This window comes from Mesoplodon mirus, assembly GCF_964341445.2.
Source record: "Mesoplodon mirus genome assembly, chromosome: 4".
Taxonomy (NCBI): Eukaryota; Metazoa; Chordata; class Mammalia; order Artiodactyla; family Ziphiidae; genus Mesoplodon; species Mesoplodon mirus.
This window is the reverse complement of record NC_138979.1, coordinates 7556085-7574467: the sequence shown is the minus strand read 5'-3', so window position 1 is coordinate 7574467 and position 18383 is coordinate 7556085. Positions and strand designations below refer to the sequence as shown.

Genomic DNA, 18383 nt, shown 5'->3' with positions numbered 1-18383 from the left:
TATACAGTAGGACCTTGTTGTTTATCCATTCTAAATGTAATGGTGTGCATCGACCAACCTCAAATTCTCAGTCTATCCCTCTCCCTCCCCCCCAATCCTTGGCAACCACCAGTCTGTTCTCTATGTCTGTGAGTCTGTTTCTGTTTCATAGATAGGTTCATCTGTGTCATATTTTAGGTTCGACATATAAATGATATCATATGGTATTTGTCTTTCTCTTTCTGACTTAGTTCATTTCGTATGAAAACCTCTAGTTGCATCCATGTTGCTGCAAATGGCATTATTTTGCTCTTTTTTATGGCTGAGTAGTATTCCATTGTGTATGTGTACCACATCTTCTTTATCCATTCATCCGTTGATGGACATTTAGGTTGTTTCCATGTCTTGGCTATTGTGAATAGTGCTGCTATGAACATAGGGGTGCATGTATCTTTCTGAATTATAGTTTTGTCTAGGTATATGCCCAGGAGTGGGATTGCAAGAGCATGTGGTCTATTTTTAGTTTTCTGAGGACCCTCCATACTGTTTTCCACAGTGGCTGCACCAACTTACATTCCCACCAGCAGTGCAGGAGGGTTACCTTTTCTCCACACCCTCTCCAGCATTTTTAACGGCCAATATTGTTCTTACTGATGCATACCTGCTGAATATTTTCAGCCCTGAATATCATCTTAACAACCACACTTCTAAAGTATAGGTACATCCCAGAGGTATGCTGTAATATGCTAGAGATATATAAAGCCTCTCTCTGGAGCATCAGTTCCACTCAAAGATTTGGGAGGAAAAACATTATTTGTACATTAAAACAAGTCTGATTACATGTGGAAGGGTAAGTAGAACAGACCTAAATGTTTAGGATGAGCACGGAATGTCAAGGAAGTTTGGAAGCAGGGACCCTGACATAGAAGTACCCTGTAGACAAGGTTGAAAAGCACTGTCAGGGAAAGCACAATGTTGATACCTTTGTCCCCATTATGCAGAAGGGTCCCTGGAGGGTTGAAGATTTGACTAAAGGTGCATGCTTTTAGGTGGGGTAAGAGTCACACCATCTTCCTGGGTCAGAACCCCAGCTCTCTCAGCAATACCATGATGCCTTCCTTCAAGTTTGCTCCTTACTGGTGTTCTGTTTTGTTTTTTTTAATTTAAGTGTAAGTGGAAAGAACAGCTAGTTATTGAATAGCTATCCTTAGTGATGGGACTAACAGAAGAGAACTTTGGGTAAAGAAGACATAGTATGGTTTTACAAAGGAAAGAGTGATTATTACTCTTAGCTAGGGAAGAACATTTCAAAGACACACCATTGTGTGCTTCAAGGTTTAGAGAGCCTGATGTCAAGAAAACCACAGAACAAAACATTTATCACATGGTGGAAATTTCAGAACCAGCAGCATAGAAAAGTCTGACACAATCTTTATGGCTGTAATTCAACATGCTGGTCCAAACTTTCAAGTTACATAATGACTGCAAAAATATTTGAATTAAAATAAACTGTCAAACTACTGGGGAATGGAAGGGGTAAGATTAGTTGCCTATACTGATTGCTATGGACTGAATGTTTATATCTTCCTGCCCCCACCCCTCCAAATTAATATGTTGAAATCCTAATTCCCAATGTGATGGTACAAGAGGTGGGGTCTTTGGGGGTGATTAGGGTCATGAGGGTGGAACCCTCATGAATGGGATTAGTGCCCTTATAAAAGAGACCCCAGAGAGCTCTCTAGCCCCTTCTGCATGTGAGGACACAGTGAGAAGATGGTCATCGATAAACCAGGAAGTGGGCTCTCACCAGACACTGAATCGGTTAGCACCTTGATCTTGGACTTCCCAGCCTCCAGAACTGTGAGAAATAAATGGTTGTTGTTTAAGCCCTCAAGTCTATGGTAGTTTGTTACAGCAGCCTGAACAGACTAAGATCCTGATCAACTGAGGATTATTATATATCCTGCACATAGATTTGTGTTACAGATCGTGAATAAGTGATGAGAGAGAATCACGACTCTTCAGCTACTTTTATATCTAATTCTACTCCATATGTACTCTATAAACATGGGTTGAATGAATGAATGAATGATGTTATTTAAAGAAGAATATTTCCAACCAGAAATAGACTCACAGCCATAGAAAACAAACTTATGGTTATCAAGGGGAAAGTGGGAGGAGGGATAAATTAGAAGTTTGGGATTAACATATGTGTACTACTATATATAAAATAGATAACCAACAAAGACCTACTGTATAGCACAGGGACCTATACTCAATATTGTATAATAATCTATAAGGGAAAAGAATCTGAAAAGGAATATATATATATATATAATATATATATGTGTATAACAATCACTTTGCTGTACACCTGAAACTAATACAACATTGTAAATCAACTATACTTCAAAAAAAAGGCATAGCAAATATCACTTCATATATGTTTCCCAACTCTCTTTTCTTCCTGGGAGTCAAATTAAATGCATTTATGATCTTAAAAAAATTGAATGTTTCTGCCCAACTCTTTATTTGCATAAAACCAATGCTCCAGGAGGCCACACACGCCTGACGCCCTGCAGGTCACACTGCCAGATGTCCCTGGAAGACAATGCAAGTGGGAGAGAGACTGTGCCGAAAGGATTTCATCCATACCTGGTGAACAAGAGAAGAAGAGTTTTTGCTGGAAACTGGGGCACCAGTTTTTTATCTGGGTTCCATACTGGTTCACAAAATTGGTAATACCTCATCTCTGTCTAGTACGTCTCCATTTGTAAAGCGCTGTCTTATGTGATTTCACATGACTCCCTCAATAATTGTGTATGGTGGGCAAAGCCGGTATCCCCATGTTCTGGAAAAATGCACTGCTTTCCTCTACTCACCCTCACCATGCTTCTGACACTCGACTTTTTCCCCACACTGAACAATTCTCCAGTGCCAGCTGGGTGTCCACAATTCAATTCAATTCTGATACTAACCAGAGTTAGCACTGACCCCTCAGGTTAAAGGCTCAGCCCCACAGGACTGCCTCCCACTTCAGACACCAGCCACAAGCAGTGCATCCCAAGGTTCCCCATGACTGCTGTGCAACTTGGCTACAAATCAGAGGTTCCCACAACCCCCTCCTTGGGTTCACTAATTTGTTAGTGTCTCCCAGAAACCAGGAAAACAGTCCACTTACTACTGCTGATATATTACAAAGGATATATGAAAGGATACACCCAACCAGATGAAGATGTACATAGGGTAAGGTCTGGAAGGGTCCTGGGTGCAGGAGCTTCTGTTCCCATGGTTACGGTGTGTAGATGTGGAGATGTGTTCACTAACCCAAAAGCTTTCCAAAACCCACACTTTGGCATGTTTATGGAGGCTTCCTCATACAGGCATGATTATTAACTCCATTTCCAGCCCCCTCCCCTCTCTGAAGAACGGAGGATGGGCCTGAATGTGTCAAGCTTCTGATCATGCCTTAGTCTTTCTGGCGACCAGCCCCCATCCAGGAGCTCACAAAGAGTCACCTCATTAGAACAAAAGACACTCTTATCACCCAGGAAATTCCAAAGGATTTAGGAACTCTGTCAGATGCTCTTATCACTTAGGAATTACAAGGCTTTAGGAGCTCTGTGTGAAGCACCCAGGTCAAAGATCAACTAAGATTCTCCCCGGACCCCTGTTTACAAGGATCCTAGGAGCTCTGTGTCAGGAACCAGGGACAGAGATGGATATACATATATAGTTCTTTCTTCTTGTTTCACACCCTCATTTCCCACATGAAGAATATAAACACCACAGTCACACAGCTATAAAGAAATGCAAGGCCAGACCCTCTGCTCACTAGTCATTAAAGGAACACTTCCCACTTTGCTCCATCCACCCCTCAGAGTTCAGGCAGAGGGAAAATAGGTGGTCTTTTGTCAGGGATCAAAAAGCAGGGGAGGAGGAGAGCTTTGGCCAGATACCCAAGCTGCACCTGCACAAACACTGTCTTGGGGCTTCCGTAAGAATTCTGGAGGTGACTTCTGAGTTCTGGGTCCCATATCCTGACCAATCTCACTTCCAGAAATTATTCTAAGCCACATTTATGGAAGCTGGAATTACGTCTGTAAGAAATCACACCCCTCAGCGGTGACACCCAACAACTCTCTTGGTTTCCTGTAGAACCTTCCAGAATAAATGGAAATTTGAAGGTGGATTTTTTTTTCTTTCTTTTTTTTTTGGTAAACCTAAATTTTTCTAGTCCTAGCTAAAGCTGAAACGGCAGTAAAGAAGTTTAGACTCAAGGTCAGAAACTCAACCTCTTTTCCTGAAGTTTGACTTGACCTTGAGTACTATTTGTAAATTGCTCAAATGAACTTAAAACATTGTGTCAATTCATCCTGGGGGAAAAAGTGCTAAACTAAAGATACTTAGTGCCACCTAGAGAATGGGAGGGGGGTGGAAGGAAGCCAGCCGCCAGCTGTCCAGCCCTCTCCTGGGCCCCTCAACATACAGGGTCCTGACTAAGCACATCTTTTAAAGCAACATCATTTTTGAATATTCATTGTGGAAGCTCTTCTAATCACAGTAGTGCCATGGAACTCATTGTTTTTCAGGAATTTCCCTCCCAGAAGCTTTATGCTCAAAAAAGCCTGGCAAAGCTTACTAGAGAGGACTAAGGAGTTCCCTGGGTCAGCATATAGCTCTCATCATTCAGGCTGCGTTACCCCTAAAAGGATTTTTTTTAAATGTCCTTCCACGAATCCTTGTCAGCATCGTTTTAGAAAGGCAACGATATCTGATGGAAAAGAGTCCGAAGAGCCACCTTCCAATCCCACATAATTACGTGAAGCTGACCAAGTCCCCACTTCTATGGGCTTTATTTTCTCCTTAACAAGGAGCAGCCCCTCACAACCTCACAGCCCGCCATGCTTCCAGATCAAACGAGGGAGGGAGCAGGGAAAGCATGCCGAGCTCTTCCCAATGACAGAAGGGTCAACGTTGTTGTTATTTGGAAAGAGATCATTACAAAGGTCAGTATTTATCTTTTCCCTTCAACAGAACCCAGGCAGTTCTGTGCAAATAAAAACCCAACACAACAGAGAGAATTCTGTCACCAGCACACAGTGATCACTCAGCGAATATTTACGGTTTGTGGGCTAACCTCACCAGACGATTTCAAGTCCGCCTGGAGCACACGGGAAAATTCAGCAAGAAAAGGGACAGGTGTGGCAGGGGAGGGGCAGGTTCTAATGAAAGTGCTGCCCTGAGCCCTTCTCTCTCATTTGCCTTCTCTTTCTGCCTAGAAATGCTTCTCTGCCCAATTTTGGCTCCTGCAGACAGTGGGCTAGAACTACTCCTAGAGCATAAGGGTCCAGTAACTTATACACACACACGTGCACACACAAACATGCATAAACACATCCACAAAAACGCATACATACACACAAACATATGTACACACACATACACAGACTTCCACAGGCATATGCATAAGCACACACACGCATATACAAATATACACACACACAAACACAGATGCACACATATAAACACACATGTATACACACATGTATACAAATATACAAACATATACAACACTCACAGATGCACACATATAAACACACACGTATACACACACGTATACAAATATACAAACACTCATAAACAGAGGCGTACATATAAACACACACGTATAACACACATATACAAATATACAAACATATAAACAGATACACACATATATAAACACACACACATGCACACAGACATATACACACATACATAAACAGGCACACATACACAAACACATACACACACACACACAAACACACACACTCAAACACATATACACACAAAACCACACGAACACATATACACACATACACAAATGCACACGAACACACATACACATATACACACACAGACGCACACATACATAAATCAGACACACATGCAAACACATACACACAAGCACCCACATATGAACACATACAAACACACACAGGGATATGCACATATTCACAAATACCTATGCACACACGAGCACACACACATGCACGTACATACACAAGCAAACACACATACACACCACACACCACCGACCAAAAGTGAACTAAGCAAAGAAGAGAGTAAAGCTGGGGAAGAGATGCTTCTGGCAGCTCAGCCTCCCCGGCATCCTGCAGATCCCTCTGACCTTCGTATCAGGATATCTGCCGTTTTCTTCAGGGTCTCTTGTGTCAGGGCTTCCAGAAAGAGAAGGGTGTTACTGGGAATTCGAGTGTTAGTTTAAGCGATGCCCCAAGTTCCTTTACCAGGAATTGATAACCGGAGCTTCCTTTCTCCAGACGTGGCGGCGGGTCTGAGCGCCCCACTCCATCCATCCTCCTGCTGCTGCCAGGCTCGGGGCGCTGCCGACCTCCAGATGCTCGGCTTCACCAGCGCCCTCGCCTCTTTCTCTCGGGGGTCTTCACTTGCCTGCCCTTCTAAGGAAGAAGAGACGCGCTTACAGGGAAGGCGGCGGTTCTAGGCTTCAATCTAGAAAACCAAGGGAACCAGGTGTAGTAGCTGAGTGGCAAGCTTGCTTTCTTTTCGTGGGAAACTTAGTCATCCATTCAAACCAACAGTGATGGAGCACCTACTGTGCGCCTGCCGCTAGGCTGGGTGTGGGAGACGAGGAGGAGCAAACCCCAGTCCCCTGGAGAAGGAAACCAGTCACTAGAACGTCAGAAGTGCGAGGGGAGAGCAAAGAGGAAGGCGCTCAGGCGCCTGCAGGTCATGAGAGGCCAGTGGAAGGAAGACGACTTAGGGGAGATGACACCCAAGTGCCGGAGGGGGAGGTGGCGGAATTCTAGGCAGGGAACCACTGCAAGAAACCAAGACTCTGGTAACAGTTTTCGCTTTTAAATTCCTCTTTAAAAAATGTACCTCGGGGCTTCCCTGGTGGCGCAGTGGTTGAGAGTCCGCCTGCCGATGCAGGGGACACGGGTTCGTGCCCCAGTCCGGGAAGATCCCACGTGCCGCGGAGCAGCTGGGCCCGTGAGCCATCGCCGATGAGCCTGCGCGTCCGGAGCCTGTGCTCCGCAACGGGAGAGGCCACAGCAGTGAGAGGCCCGCGTACCGCAAAAAAAAAAAAAGAAAAAAAGGAAAGAAAAAAAAATGTACCTCGGATCTCAGACATAGCCCAAACCCAATGTCTCCCACGTGCCACCTCGTCCCCTCCCCTTCCCCTCCCCTTCCCCTCCCCTTCCCCTCCCCTTCCCCTCCCCTCCCCCTTCCTTCCCTCCTTGATAACTATATCATGGGTTCCCCAGGGCTCTGACTCCCCACTGGGCTCGGTCCACGAGCAGGAGATCAAAGGGAGGGAGGACAGTGCGGTCCAGGCGCTCATTCCACTGACCTCCTATCAAGGCAGCCTTCTCAGGAAATGCTCTTTTATCCAGGTTCCTGTGGCAGCTTCCTCCTGCCCTCATCCCTTAAGGCCTAGGACTAGTAACAGCTCTTCCACTGTCACTAGTGTTCCTTATGGTTCCTCTCCATCCCACCCACACTTTCATAAACAGTCGCTTTATTAAGCTCTTCTTGAATTATTCTAATTCGAGGGCCATCTGTTTCCTGTTGGGACCTTGACTGATAGAGCAAATAGCAAATATATCAGGGAGAGCAGGATGCAAAAATTATGTACATGTATATAAAAACTGTGCAAGTTTATATTTATATTTTTATAAATTTATGTAATGTATAAAAATATTTATATTTGTATAAATATAAATACATATAATTGTACATATAAATGTATAAATATATCCACACCAGTGATGGTAGTGATGGTATCTCATTCATTCACTCATTTATTCCACAGACTCATTTATTTATTTATTTGTTAATTATTCCACACACTCATTTATTTTCATCGCTTGCTATGTGAAAAGCACAATGAGTAAGGAAACCACCTTTCTGGATTTTATGAGACAGTGTCAGTTACAACCTTTTTTGTATGGTCAGACCATATATTTTATTTGGGGGATTTATAAAATATAATCTCAATAGCTATGAGCAAAGAGAAGATGAGAACTCTGAGTTTATATTCTATTCTAGCTTATTCCTCCAAACTCCGTGTCTCTAAAAAAAAAAAAAAAAAAAAGCGAGTGGAGAAAGCCCAAGGCAAGATCAAGTACCAGGTCTGCATCCCCCAGGTTACGCTGTGGGTACAGTTCCCTCACCTGCTGACTCACGCTGAGTGGTGAGTCTGCTGCTTTGGGGTCAAAGGCTTCAGCAGTGATAACCAAGGCTCGCTATGAGACCAAGATGAGAGCTGAAAGCTTTACATGTACTATTGAATTTATACTTCATGAAAACCTCTATGAATCAGGCATGGTTTTCCTCATTTTGCAGCTAGTGGTAGTAGTTCGCGCTGGATTCAAACCCAAGTCTATATCCAACACCCACTGCTCTTTATTCCACTGCATCATCTTTTCTAGGAATAGACAATTCCTAGCCAAGACCAGAGGGTTGCTTGGTAAATAAGAGACAATTACAGGTTTTGAGGCAAAGGGCCTGCAATTTTGGCGTACTCTCTGTTATTATATCCACAGAGTGAGAAATCACCTGGAGCACCAACCTTACAGGAGTCCTCTTTTGATTCTGTGTGGTGGCAACAGACATCAGCTAACAGTTTGCTCAGAGATGAGAAAGAAGTGGGAAGGGCAAGCAAAATAAGATACACACCCAGGGCACTCCAGAGGTTTGCTTCCCTAGAGACTTCTGGCTCCCTTTGAACAATCTAATAATTATCGATTTGAGAAGGTAGTAGAGATTGGTGTGTTAATGGGAGGGGTGACATTTGAAAGTTAAGACTGTTCCAGGGAATTTCCTGGTGGTCCAGTCATTAGGACTCCGAGCTTTCACCGCAGGGGACCCAGTTCCATCCCTGGTTGGGGAACCAAGGCCCCACAAGCCTCACAGAGTAGCCAAAAAATGAAAGAAAAAAAACTGTTCCATTCATGATTAACCACTTTGGGGCTGGGATGGGCAGCTTCGCCATATGCTTCCTTTTGCTACAAGGGCGGAAGTGCAGCCAACCTAACCACACAGGAGTGCTTTTATGAGTGGCAAGCAATACAAATGCTTGTACATTTAGAGTACCCCATACATTTTGAAGAATCCAAATTTAAGGTCTGTTGACGACCTCATTAAAAAAAAACCAAAAAACTACCTTACTTTTCCCCTACGCCTAAATTTAGTACCCATATATCATGGTTTATGCCTGTCGTTCCAGAATGATTATTAACAATATCCCCTTTCACACACAAAAGTGTCGATTTAGATGATAAATTATCACCTCAACTTTGCTGTACGTAATTGATCAACAAAAGAAGGGGAGGCAGTGGGACTCTGAGCTCCAAATACCTCAAGTCTGGTTTGAGAACAAGTGTTGCCTTGCTGCACGAGCCTAGGTTATTCAATTAACCTCTCTCATCTTTATGTGCCAGGTGAAAATAAAACATTGGCCCGTGACTTTTATGAGCAGTAACAAATAGAAGTTGTTCATAGAGTTATAGGTCTTAGAGCTAGAAACCACGCGGAGAGATCATTCAACGCACGTGGGGGCTATGAAGAGCTATACAAGATTCACCTTGAGGTAGCCAGTCTTCCTGGGGGCCCTCTGTTGTTTTGGAGAAATCTAGCAACTCAATCCAGCTGTGGTAAGTTACATCACAGGGAGCTGATTGATGTCTTAAGCCTTTTATCAACTGGAATTCAAACTATCCATCAGTCTGTGTCTGCCTGTATTTACCATAACACACTCCCCAGTGGTCCCAGTAGATTTGATCACCCTGAACGTGGCAGGAGCACATGCTGTGGAGGTTCTGAGAAGGATACGACCACATCTCTTTGAGGGACTAAGAAAATCTTGATGAAGGAAATAGGTTTGATTTGGAGTGTGGAAACTGGGCATACTGTGGGCAGGAAGAGATGGGAGGAAGGCGTTCGTAGTTCTAGACTAAAGAGACAGTACGAGGAAAGGCAGGGAAAGTATGTGTGCGATGAGAATAATAAGACACAGGTTTGGTCCCAGAGAGGACGTTTGTAGGGGAGGGGGAAGTAGGCTGAAACCCATGGTACGGTGTTTGAGTGTCATCGTAAGGCTAAGGCTTTTTACTTAATTCGCAAGGGTGTGGGAAGCCTGTATTGGAGCAAAAAGATTGCCCATCGGGAAGATTAGTCTGGAAACGGTGCAGACTGGATGGGCGTGTGGAGAGCCTGTGAGCAGGGAGGACAGTGAGGAGTCCTTTGGAACAACAGCAGCAAAAGCAGTAACAACGATTGTGATGCACAGAGTAGCTCACTAAACGGCGTCAAGCAAAATCCAGGAGAGCATCAACAAAGGGGTGAGAAACAATCCCCAGTGGAAAGACTATTCTTTGAAGGCGAGCCATTTCCTGGGGCGATTTATGAAGCAGGAGGCAAGCACTGTCACAATAAATGGCCATTAAGCCTGGCATCTTCTAAGCACCTTGGGAGATGAGGGGGAGAGTCCCTGGCTCCCCAACTTGTAACTTTCAGAACTCAAGAAAAATGGAGTGGGTGGCTTTCTTCCATATGGAAGCCTTGGGGGCATTTCAGTGTTTGCAGGGAATTTAATGTAGGGAGAGTAATTAGCGCCGATATCAGACGAGATACCATAAAAGATTAATGTCCTGATTCTGAAATGACAATAAAAACAGGGATGGGAGTAGAAGCTGAGAAATCCAGCCTGGGTTTATCTCTGCTTCCTGAGCAGGATCCATGATGCGTAATCGGCTGCAGTGCCTAGGGCATGCAGTAAACAATGTAAACAATGACGAGCTCCTTCCCAGATGTTGAAACAGACTAAATAACCTCCACTTTCCACTGGCAGCTCTGACAGCCCAAATTATTTGAAATCGCACCAGCCCGGGAGGAACTCAAGGCCGAGCGGATCACTTGGATGCTGCAAGCAAGAGGGGAGAAATGACCCTGGGGTGAGCACAGTTTAAGCCGTGATCGCTAATAAGCTTCATCTGGTTACAGGGAAGCGCCAGGACTGTGGCTGACACGTGGGGCGCACGCGCACAGATGCACGCACGCACGCAGGCGCGCGCGCGCACGCACGCACCCCCGTCCTGCCTCACCGCAAGCGTGGCCACTTGAGTGCTCTGAACCAGGGGTCCCCGGCCCCCGGGCCAGTGGTCCGCGTTCTGTAGGGAACTAGGCTGCACAGCTGGAGGTAAGCGGCGGGGAGCGAAGCTTCATCTGCCTCTCCCCAGCTCCCCATCGCTGGCATTGCAGCCTGAAGCAACCCCCCCCCCCCACTCTGTGGAAACATTGTCTTCCAGAAACCGGTCTCTGGTGCCAGAAAGGTTGCGGACCGCTGCTCTAAACCATCAAGAGCTTCACGTTGGTGCCAGACAAGACCCAGCCGAGAAACCCAGTCATGTTTGCCTTGGAAAACTCCTGTCTCCGTTGATGTCTTATGGAAGTAAGCCTTGAGTTCATCTGACTGTCAGCTACTTCTGTTATTCTTTAATGTGCTAATTTAACCTCATGTTCCCTGACATCATGCTGATCTCATGAAAGGCTCTCTAACAAACTTAACTTTTAAAAAGGCCAGTGCCGGGCCGAGCCCTCCCGTTTAAATGGTCACAAACAGCTCCAATCATAGTTTCCTGTCTCTCTCACAGACAGAATCATCCCACGTGGGAACGGAAAGAAGGCATCCAGGGCATCCGCTCGGATTACACATCAGGAAAGGGAAACCAGGCAGAAGGCACGGCTGGCCCCAGGCAAGGATTTTTTTTTTCCCCCCAACCAAAAGGACAAGGGAAGAGGTATTTGTGTGGTGTCGTAGTGGTGACCTTTGAGAAGCGAGCCCGTTGCAAACTTATCCCTCTGGTGGCCTTTTGAGTCGAGCAGTGTAGCAGCTCCTTTCTGAGGTACTTCTTAGCAAACAGAATATAATTAAAACAATTGTCACAACATTCTCAAAGCTTTAAAACAGATTTCTAGAGACCTGGCTTCCTGCTGTTGGCAATTAACAGCCCACCAGTAAAAAATACCACAGAATTAAAAATTCTATGTATTCTTTTCAACAGAAGAATAGGAAATACACTGAAAAGGAAATGCAGAAATTATGATAATTTGTTCCACAAACAAGTGCTTTTTTTTTTTTTTTTTTTGGCTGTACGCGGACCTCTCACTGCTGTGGCCTCCCCTGCCGCAGAGCACAGGCTCTGGACGCGCAGGCTCAGCGGCCATGGCTCACGGGCCCAGCCACTCCGCGGCATGTGGGATCTTCCCGGACCGGGGCACGAACCCGTGTCCCCTGCATCGGCAGGCAGACTCTCAACCACTGCACCACCAGGGAAGCCCAAACGAGTGCATTTAATGAAATATTCTTAAGGAACAAAGAAATACATGATTTGTTTGTGTATATACACAATATTATATGTATATACACAATGTAGTATGTATGTGTATGTCTAAACATCTGTCTTGTGCTCAGCATTTTTCCTAGGCTAGATGTGATTGAATTAACTCTCGGTTGTAATGGTGTTGATCCTTTTCGTAAAGGCTTTAACTTAATAATCGCATTCGTTATCTTTTAAAAAACCCTACAAAAAGCCATGCATTTGATGGTCTTCCAGCTGGGGAAGGCCAGCTCTTCCATAGCAGAGTCAGGTTTAGATCTTTCTGAGTTTGAACAAACCACAAAACAAAAATTCGCCTTTTAAAAATGACACTGACCCATTTCTAAGTCTTCCTTAAGTTACAATGAAATGCAGTTGCTGACCCTGCTTTAGCAGTCAGTAAGGAAATGGTTCCAGTTTTCACACTCACAGGAGGGCATGATGTCAAGTTTGGTCTTAAAGTCTGCTTTTTCCAGAAACGCTGCCTCGATTTTTATTTTTATTTTTTTTTAAGGTTGCCATTTATGGTCAGGGGAGCATGGTAGACTACAATTTCTGTTTGTTTCCAGGGGTAGTAGCGTCAGAAATGGTTGAGCAGAGAACCAATCATGATGGTTTTAATAAAAGTTTTTTATAGGGGGAGAGGAAAAGAGAGAGGAAATGCTAAAATGCTTGGGCAGAAATCTGGGTTCTTTTCCCAGCTGGTGCTAAGTAAACCCCTGGCATTTTTGTGTAGTTTTGAGAAAAGCAGCAATCATGATTCCCATTTCATAGACAGTAGGAGCCAACTTTCTCTGCTCAGAGAGCGCACATCCACATGGCCTACATGTACATCCTCACAGAATGTTAAATAATTGAATGACATCCACCTTCCTGCATCAAGTAATAGAGATTTTAAGGCTTAGCACGATAAATCCAATCACTTTATTTTTTCCTAAATTTCTAACTGTCCTAAGAGGCTAATAGTAAAGTTTTGGGTAAATTGTTATGTAAAATAAATACGATAAAGGAATCATCCAAATAAAAAGGAACAGGTTGGAACTGAGAGCTAACAAGGTGCTCGAAGTCATAGGAACATCCACTAGCAAATGATTTTCTACTCTTTACTCTAAAAATGTTGAGAGGTTAGAGCCCAGCCTCAGAAAGGTGGGTCTACCCAGAGACAAGTCCCTGACAAAATCAGGAATAAAATAGAGGGGGCACCTGGTCCAGTTGGGTGGTTAAAAATTAAACTGGACATATCTGAGGTGGGATCAAAACAGAGTACAACCCATATGGGACAAAATATTTACAAATCCTATATATCTGAGAGATTAATATCCAGAATATATGAAGAACTGCAACTCAATGACAACAACAAAAACTAACAACCCAATTCAAAAACGGGCAAAGAACTTGAATAGACATTTCTCCAGATAGATATACAGATGGCCAATCTGCACATGAAAAGATGCTCAGCATTGTTAATCATTAGGGAAATGCAAATCGAACCAAAGTGAGATGCCAGTTCATACCACTGGGGTGGGTATTATCAAAAGGCAAACAGAAAAACAAGTGTTGGCATGGATGTAAAGAATTGGAACCCTTGTGCATTGCTGGTGCTCGTGTAAAATGGTGCAGCTGCTGTGGAAAACATGGTGGTTCCTCAGAAAGCTAAGTGCAGAATAACTGTATGACCCAGCAATTCCACTCCTAGGTACACACCCAGAAGAGCTGAAAGCAGGGACTTGAATAGGTATTTGTATACCCATTTTCATTGCAGCAGCATTCACAATAGCTAAATGTCCAGTAGCGGATGAATGGATAAACAAACTGTGATATATCCATACAATGGAATATTACTCAGCCTTTAAAAGGAATGAAATTCTGATGGATGCTGCAACATGGATGAACCTTGAAAACATTATGCTGAGTGCAATAAGCCAGACACAAAAGGGCAAACACTGTATGATTCTATTTATATGAAGTACCTAGAGTAGTCAAATTCATAGAGACAAAGTGGAACGGTGGTTTCCAGGGGTTGGGTTTTGGGGGGAAATGGGGAGTTGGTGTTTAATGGGTATAGAGTTTCAGTTGTAGGATGAAGAAAAAGTTCTGGAGATGGATGGCAGTTAAGGGGGCAGAACTTACTGAATGCACTTACTGAACTGTACACATAAGAATGGTTTAAATGGTAAATTTTGTGTTAGTTTATTTAAACACACTAAAAGAGAGGAAAGATACGCAACACTGTAAAACAACTACACTTCCATTTAAGAAAAATTTAAAAAGAGAGAGAGTAAAGATGATTTGAAATGGTCTGGTCCTGGCTCTATCACAGCCACCTCTTAAGCGAGTTCATAAGCTCTCACAACCACCTTTCATCTGCTTCCCCCCAGTTTATCCCACAATGAGATTCTCTTCAAGGACACAGAGACAGACTGGTCCTCTGGGCCAGGTGATCATCACACTTGGCAGCTCGGAGAGCTTGTGCTTCCAGTTACCTTCCAGAGATTTCTACTCAGCACCAAGTCACCAGGACCAAAGGAATGATGGTCACCAGAAGGGTGTCGCCAAGATGGAAGAGAGGTGAATGCATTCCTGCAGAGGACAAAGTTCTGCTCCCAGGACTGTGCTCTGCATGGGCCACTGTTGGAACTCAGGTCACCCTGGCCTCACAAAGACTCCCCTCCCCTCCGTGAGCCGTGGCAGCTGGCATAGATGAGGGACCCACGTTAGGGCCGTAATTAGGAGGGCCCAAGTATTTATTCGCCTTTTCTTTTTCATTCTTCATTCTGTTAAAGTCATTTTACTTTTGACATCCATAGATGTGGCTCCCTACCCCCACTCGATCATAACAGTGAAATATTCATACATATTGGAATTTTTTTTTAAGTAATTTTAAAAGAAGTCCTGGGGACTTCCCTGGCGGTCCAGTGGTTAAGACTCTGTGCTTCCATTGCAGGGGATGTGGGTTTGATCCTTGGTCGAGGAACTAAGATCCCGCATGCCACGTGGTGTGGCCAAAAAAAAGAAGTCATCAGTCTCTTGGTGAATCCCAGCTTGTGGAAGAGAGAGCAAGCTTATGAGAAAAAGAGGATACAAATTCTCACCGGGCTTTGGAGGACACAGAGTGTGTTAATGGCTGTAAATGGCAGAGCCCTCAGCCCCCAGCATTACTGACAAACGTTCCAGCCCGGGTGCTCTATTCAGTCTCCCTTCCATCTCCCATCTTGCTGTCACTTCGTATGACTGCCCAGTCTCTCCACCTTAGGAGGACTGAACCCAGACTGGCCATTTCCCTTTCTCATGACTTGGTGTGCGTTTCAGACAGAGATCTGTGGTGCGGATACGATAGCATGTTTTCCACTTACTTCATGATCCATGAAGCTGAATTTCCCAGGGTAACAGCCTTTGAGACCAGTGGTAAAATAAATATGCAGCCAGGCCATATTTACTCTTTTCTTTGGGTGCTGGATCGCAACCCTGGCAGGACGTCTGAAGGAAAAAATTGGTAAGTTGGACTTCACTGAAATTAAAAATATCTGGTCTGCAAAAGACACTGTTAAGAGAATGAAAAGACAAGCACTAGCCTGGGAGAAAATATTTGCAAAACATGTATCTGATAAAGGGCTAGTATCCAGAACTTCTAAAACTCAACAGGAAGGAAACAAACAACATAATTTAAAAATGGGCAAAAGATCTGAGAAGAAATGTCACTAAAGAAGATACACAGATGCCAAAATAGCATATGAAAAGATGCTTAGCACCCTGTGTCATCAGGAAATGAAAATTAAACAACAATGAGATACCACCACACACCTATCAGAATGGCCAAAATCCAAAACACTGACAACAACAAATGCTGACGAGGATGTGGAGCAACAGGAATTCTCATTCATTGTTAGTGGGAATGCAAAATGGTACAAACACTTTGGAAGACGGTTTGGCTGTTTCTTATAAAACTGAACGTACTCTTGCAGGCTCTCCAGCAATTGCACCCCTCGACATTTACCCAAATGAGGTGAAAATTTACATCTACACAGAAAGCTACATGTGAATGTTTATGGTAGCTTTATTCATAATTACTAAAACTTGGAAGCAACCAAGATGTGCTTCAGTAGCCGAATGGATAAATTGTGGTACATCCACGCACCAAAATATTATTCAAGTACATAAGATGGACTGTCATTCAGGTATGAAAAGAAATGAGCTACCAAGCCATGAAAAGGGATGGAGGAACCTTAAATGCATGTTGCTAAGGGAAAGAAGCCAATGTGAAAAGCTACATACTGTATGATTCCAACTATATGACATTCTGGAAAAGGCAAGACTATGGAGGGGTTCGGGGGGATGGAGGGAGAGAGAGAGAGGAAGGGGTGCAGCACAGGGCATTTTCAGGGCAGTGAAGCTATTCTGTGTGATGCTGTATTGACAGATACTTGTCACTTTATATTTGTCAAAACACATCGAATGGGGCTTCCCTGGTGGCGCAGTGGTTGAGAGTCCACCTGCCGATGCAGGGGACACGGGTTCGTGCCCCGGTCCGGGAAGATCCCACATGCCGCGGAGCGGCTGGGCCCGTGAGCCATGGCCGATGAGCCTGCGCGTCCGGAGCCTGTGCTCCGCAACGGGAGAGGCCACAGCAGTGAGAGGCCCGCGTACCGCAAAAAAAAAAAAAAAAAAAAAAAAAAAGAGCCCCCTGTAATCGTTCACCATTTCGGCCCCAAGGAGACGGGAGAGGGATGCCCCCGAGGGCTGGAGGAATGTGGGAGTCGGGGAGAGTCTTTGAGTTGCAAGAAGTTAATGCAGATCTCTTGCCATTTCTGGGGGAGAGGGGAAGAGAGTGGGGAACTGAGATGGGAGACTAGGCAGGGGCTTGTGTCCTGTTTTCGCTACTCTGCACAGAAATCCTGGAACAGAGCACGTTAAATGGATGGGATGGAAAGAGCAGAACATCAGGGTTCATGGTTGCCCAGCCTGGGAGCTCCTGCAAGCATCGGGGAGAAGGTTCTTATTCAGCTGTGCCCCACGTGGGGCTGCAGTGCTGCTAGCTGAGAGCTGGTGGTGGGAGGGGACTGTTGAGTGTCCCCAAGGCCATGTTCCTCGACCCCTGCAGTCTGTTTGCTCCAGGACTCTACAGGTTTCCGCGTGCCTCAGAGACTTGGTGGGCCGATGGCCTCGGCTCAGGTCACACTGGTGACAGGGTGCTGCGATCTTAAGCCAAGAGGCAAATGGCTGGGCCATGAAGCCCAGTAGTTGGAGCCACAGAATGGCTCAAAAGGCCATAAGAGACGGTGGCACCTCAGCAGGGACAGCAGGCCCAGGACAAATCCAGACCTGCCAGTCTTCATTAGAGGACAGTGAGGGCACGGACGGCAGCACGGGGATCCAAAGCCTTGAACCAGCACCCCCTGCCCTCCTCCAGGAAATCCAGACTCAGTCTCAGGAAGGCGCTGGGGGAGGAGGCCTGAAAACTGGAACGTGTATCCAAAGAAACTGACCTGAATGGGACTACTATGCAACCTGGAAAAAAAAACGGAGAATTTTCATTTTCTTCCTACAGTAGTGTTGGAGGCCAGAGATGCAGGATTGGATCTGATGGGAAATGAGCTATGTTTCTTGGCTCTCTGAGTAGTGCTGGGTTAAATAGTCAAACCACTGCCTTTACCATACAGCCAGGTTACCTTCAAGGTGGGTTGGAGGACCCGTCTTAGACCTAAACCAGAGGAAGAGCATTAAATATCGATGTCAGGGTGTTTACAATAAAGAGCTGTGGTCCAGCCGTTGTCTTGTCGTGCTGTCACTAATTGGCAAACTCCAGACCTCACAAAGAGAGTTCCTAGAGTTTCCAGCACCCTTTCTACTGCTTCTTTCCTGAATACAAACAAGAAGCAAGGCTGGGACTTCCCTGAAGGTCCAGTGGTTAAGAATCCGCCTTCCAATGCAGGAGATGTGGGTTCGATCTCTGGTCAGGGAGCTAAGATCCCACATGCCATGGGACAACTAAGCCCACACGCC

At 44.9% G+C, this 18383-nt stretch overlaps 1 protein-coding gene and 1 long non-coding RNA gene across 2 annotated transcripts in view; one reads left to right on the top strand and one right to left on the bottom strand.

Moving 5' to 3' along the window:
• The window catches only part of FAM107B (family with sequence similarity 107 member B), a gene marked incomplete at its 5' end in the record, with an annotated part of 222425 nt that overhangs the window by 145994 nt on the left and 58048 nt on the right, over positions 1-18383 (bottom strand). The gene's annotated exons all lie outside the window — the stretch shown is intronic.
• Positions 11091-17028, top strand: LOC309802584. The gene is made up of 4 exons (XR_014293835.1): positions 11091-11203; positions 11313-11455; positions 11658-11759; positions 14762-17028. It is a non-coding gene; the product is annotated as an uncharacterized lncRNA (long non-coding RNA).